The sequence below is a fragment of the Oncorhynchus kisutch genome, linkage group LG30 (genome assembly GCF_002021735.2).
Source record: "Oncorhynchus kisutch isolate 150728-3 linkage group LG30, Okis_V2, whole genome shotgun sequence".
NCBI classification, from domain to species: domain Eukaryota; kingdom Metazoa; phylum Chordata; class Actinopteri; order Salmoniformes; family Salmonidae; genus Oncorhynchus; species Oncorhynchus kisutch.
The window spans coordinates 36,605,509-36,610,475 of NC_034203.2; the positions used below are offsets into that span (position 1 = coordinate 36,605,509).

Genomic DNA, 4,967 nt, shown 5'->3' on the forward strand with positions numbered 1-4,967 from the left:
AATATTCATAGTCTTTTCTCAATCAAACAGGTATACCATCTGAAATAGGACAAATGTCATTAAATACCACGTTCACATAATGACAGAACCCGTGGGGAAAGGGGTGCACGCTTCTCCATTCATTGGAAATAGCTTCATTCTTGTGTGTTTTATTTCTCACATGTTTGTATTTTTCATATTTAACTCTGCATCGTTTGGAAATAGCTTGTATGTAAGCATTTCACTGTCAGGTCTACAACCGTTGTATTCGGCACATGTGACAAATACAATATTGTTTGATTACCTTGTTTGTTTTTTGTAAGTACATGTTTCCACTGACGGCGCTCCTTGTAGTAGAGTGAGTATATGCACGAGCGGAACACCGAGAAGCAGCCAAAAATACTCTAAATGAATGCATAAACTGTACGAAATCATTTCACTGGAGCTACAAAGATATACCTGGAGAACTTGCTATCAATGAGTGGAGTAGCAATAGTAGGCATACACATGTTTAAAAACAATAACTATGTTGGCATAATTAACTGAAGAGCGAACAGAGAGTGGGGCTTGAATTTGAGCCGAGTACAATGTCAAAATATGTACATTTTATGAAATTGAACATGCAGACCTTGTCCAAAACAAATGTAATTAAACTTTCACTGATTTATCTGACTGATTAGAGTTACTATAAAATACTGTGCAATACATAAACTACAGATAGTGAAGATTACTATCATTATTATTATCATCATCATCATCATCATTATCATTATTATTATTATGGACAGATAGCCTACTATAGGACACATTTCCAACATCATAATTTGTCTCTCTCACAGTGTATCTGTGTCTCATCACAGAGAACCCTCTGTGCCAATGAAAAGCAAGAATTCCTGTCATGACAATATATCACGGCTAAGGGCTGTGTCCAGGCATTCTGCGTTGCATCGTGCGAAGAACGCCTGGACACAGCCCTTAGCCGTGGTATATTGACCATATTTCACAAATCCCTGAGGTGCCTTATTGCTATTATAAACTGGCTACCAATGTAATTAGAGCAGTTAAAATAAATGTTTTGTCAAACTGTGGTATAAATGAATGCACAAATTGTAATAAATAATGTCCACGGCTGTCAGCCAATCAGCATTCAGGGCTCAAACTATCCAGTTTATGAGAACAAACAGACAAAGATGACACATTCAGACAGAGTTGTGTATGTGACTTGGTTCATCAAACCACTGTTGAGATGTCCTCTTCAACATTAAACCAAGTAAAAAATAATCTTCTCCCAAACTGATTAAACAAAATCAATGTCTTGCCAGGACCCAGTCTTAAGCCAATGCTCGTGACCCAAAAGGAACCCATTAATTGTGGGTCTCAGTTACAGACGTGATATACGCTACAGCCGGTTATCTCCCCTCCGTCTCCATGGAAAGATGTGGTAATAGAGGATTACATACCGCAGCATCAGAGAATTATGATCATGGTAAATGCAAAGGGAGGAGGAGGGAGAGAGAAAGGGGTCAGAGCAGACCAAGAGAGAAACAGATAGAGGGCAAGGGCGAGAGAGAGAGAGAGAGAGAGAGAGAGAGAGAGGAGGAGGGAGAGCGAGAGGGCGAGAGAGAGAGCGAGAGAGAGAGAGAGAGAGAGAGAGAGTTCAGTCAGATCGAGGAAAAGACAAACACACACACACACTCTCTTGCTGCACGCGCTAACCACACATACACTCCTATATCTAAGGGCAGTGGCACCATGTTGCACCCCATCATGATAGGCATCGTGACCTTCAACACCTCCTTGACCATCATCTACTGGACCTTTCTCCTGGGAGGGACCTTCTTTGACATGATGTCTCAAGAAGAAGACAAGCCCAAGAAGCTTAGTGAGGTCACCCCCGCTTGAGCCTGCGCTGCCATGGAACCCACTACCTACCTGTGAATTTACTATGACAACCACCGACAGCTTACTAGGCCTATAGGCAGCTTGTGTCGCTTTACACATTTTATGTTGTGTTTTTTGTTTTTCCAGAATTCCATTGGGAATCCTGTTTTTTTTTCTCTTTCTGCCGTTTTCCACTTGTTCCACATCCGTAGAGAATCGGGTCATCTGGATCAATCTGGAATCATTCTAAAACAGGTACAGTAGACTATATCTCCAGTATGTTCATCTCTCATTTCAAGTAGCCTGAAGATTGTTCCTTTATTTTCTATTATCTAACATTTCTCTCGTGGGTTTACATCATTAACACATTGGTCAGATTACTTAATTATAAGGTCACACAGGGGTTGAATTGTTGTTCTCATCGGCTTAAACTGCAGATTATCACGTATCATTTAAGTCTATAGCTCTAATGCCTGTCCCAGACAGGTGTTGCATATCATTTTCACAAGCTAATAGCACTCCGCTTGCGTTTCTGTGTGGCTTCTGTTTATTGGCTTAGTTACAGTATCAAATCCTGTCAAGGATTCCAGGAGGGGGTAAAGTACATTACTTTAGTACCTGAAGAGGACTGGGTGTCTCAGAAAAGATCCAGCCCACTTCAGCCTAACATAATTTCTCCATCCTATTTTCATCCGTCTTAACTTCTCCTCAACCTCTACTCAACTCACATTTTATTGGTCACATACACGTGGTTAGCATCCCTCATCCCGCTCTTTCTCCTGATAGTTACCCCTTTCTTCTTTGTTCCAAACTCCCAAACCTCAACCCTTTCCACCCTCATCCCTCTCCCCTGGCAACTGCCCCCACCCCACAACTACCCTCCACCATCATGGGGCTCCATCCCCTCATGATTTTCATTGTCTCCTTCAACCTCTTAATCACCATCATAGAGTGGACTTGGCTCTTGTCTAGGATCCTCAGGGTTGAAGATGAAGATGTCTCTCCAGAATGACAAAGAAACATAGCCCTACCTTCTTAAGCTCTAGTCCCAACTCCACTGAGTAGAAAAACAATTTTCCTAATAGTGTACTCTCTGTGTCTGTCTTCATGGTTGCTTCCAGGATTCCATGCTTGCTTTGATTTACAGAGCAATTCTGCATGCTACAAGGTAAGAATGGCGTGAATTTGTTAGGAGAGCTGATGTTAAGTTCAGGGAAAGACAACTAATCTGACTCGTTGCTACTTCTCCTTTTCTCTCTGTATTCTGTATTCTGTATTTTGAATATAATGTATTGTAATAGTGCAACATGAAACCGTTGTTAGGGGGTGGTTTGTGTGGATTGGCCCAATTAGTCACCAAATCCTGTCAAGGATTACAGCAGGGCAGCCATGGGCGGTGAAAACTGAGTAGACTGACTAGCGGCTAGTCACTGAGTAGGCGTTTGTGTCTCAGGAGGAGAAAAGGCCATTTCCTCCTCCTTCTATTTTCATCCTTTTTTTCATCCCTCTTTTCCAAGACTACGTCATCCGTTTTTCTTTCACCTCTTCACTTCTCTCACCGTCACCCACCTCCACCCACCTCCACCCACCGCCACCCACCGCCACCATTCATCCCTTCATTGCTTGTGAGGTGGTCTGCGACCTCATCACCACAATCATAGAGTGGATATGGATGCTGTCTGTACTTCTCAAGGTTGACAAAAAACAAAAATGATGTTTCTCCAGTCTGAAAAAACAAACAGCACACTTCAACAACAAGAAAAACTCTGGAATTCTGAAACCATAGCATTCTTGTTGGCACTACAGTAAATTTCCTGGTGGAGCTGGACAGTCCTGTTACAGAGTATTTGTTGCTACTTCTCCTGTGTGTTTTGGCCTAGTTACAAAGTGTTACCGGCAGGGCAGCCGTAGGGGGTGAAACAGAGTGGACCGACTAGAGAAAACATCTGGATCATTTCATCATTTCTCCATCCCCTCTCTTTCAAGAATTCCACCTTTTGCTGGCATTGTTCTCATCATTCCATCTCTCTTTGCTCCACTTCTTCATTTCTCTCTCCTGAGAGTTCCTTCCATCCCACTACGGCCACCCTTCCTCTGCCACCATGGTGATGATCGGTCCCTTCATGGCCATTCAGGTCACCCTCAACATCCTTATCACCATCATATGGTGGGCCTGGATACTATCTAGAGTCATGAGACAAAAGGAAGATGAGGTCCCTCAGTTCTGACAATGGAAACAACTCTAATCTTAACCCTGCCTGCTAGACCGACGTACCGATAGGAGCCACTTCAGAAACTCTGGCCTGAAACGTAGCATTCATGTTGACACTGAGTAGAGAAACATGCAAATAGAGAAGTCAGCATGGTTTGTTGTGATGTGGCCCTAACAGCGTTTCCATCCAGGATTACAGAGAACTTTCTAGACTTTCTCTCAACGACAACATAGCTGAGGGGAAGCTACACATCAAGTTTGTAAGGTAAGAACGGCACATCCCTGATTCAAAAGGGAAATTAAATTATAGTCACTCAGGATCTTGTTTTCCATTTATTAAACATTTTCAGGAAATCACCTAACCCTTCATGATAACTTCCTTTTAACTTTTCAGGAAAATACCTAACCCTTCATGATAACTTCCTTTTAACTTTCCAGGAAAATACCTAACCCTTCATGATAACTTCCTTTTAACTTTCCAGGAAAATACCTAACCCTTCATGATAACTTCCTTTTAACTTTCCAGGAAATCACCTAACCCTTCATGATAACTTCCTTTTAACTTTCCAGGAAATCACCTAACCCTTCATGATAACTTCCTTGTAACTTTCCAGGAAATCACCTAACCCTTCATGATAACTTCCTTGTAACTTTCCAGGAAATCACCTAACCCTTCATGATAACTTCCTTTTAACTTTCCAGGAAATCACCTAACCCTTAATGATAACTTCCCTGTAATCAATGGACATACCCTTTATTATTGTCAGAATACATCTGTGTCTTCAAATCCTTCACTGCTCTCTTCCGGAAAGTTTACTTTGCTCACCATAACCAGTTCCTGATGGACTGTCTTATTTCATAGTCTTTCCCTTGCTCTACCTCACATTTGATAAGA

The 4,967-nt window shown here is 41.9% G+C and overlaps 1 long non-coding RNA gene across 1 annotated transcript in view; it reads left to right on the forward strand.

The window, feature by feature from the left end:
- Positions 1–1,494: 1,494 nt before the first annotated feature.
- LOC116358615 (uncharacterized) overlaps positions 1,495–4,967 on the forward strand; it is a 7,140-nt gene continuing 3,667 nt past the window's right edge. Inside the window, exon 1 of the long non-coding RNA XR_004206371.1 lies at positions 1,495–2,115. This is a non-coding gene — a long non-coding RNA (uncharacterized LOC116358615). The remainder of the gene's footprint in view (positions 2,116–4,967) is intronic.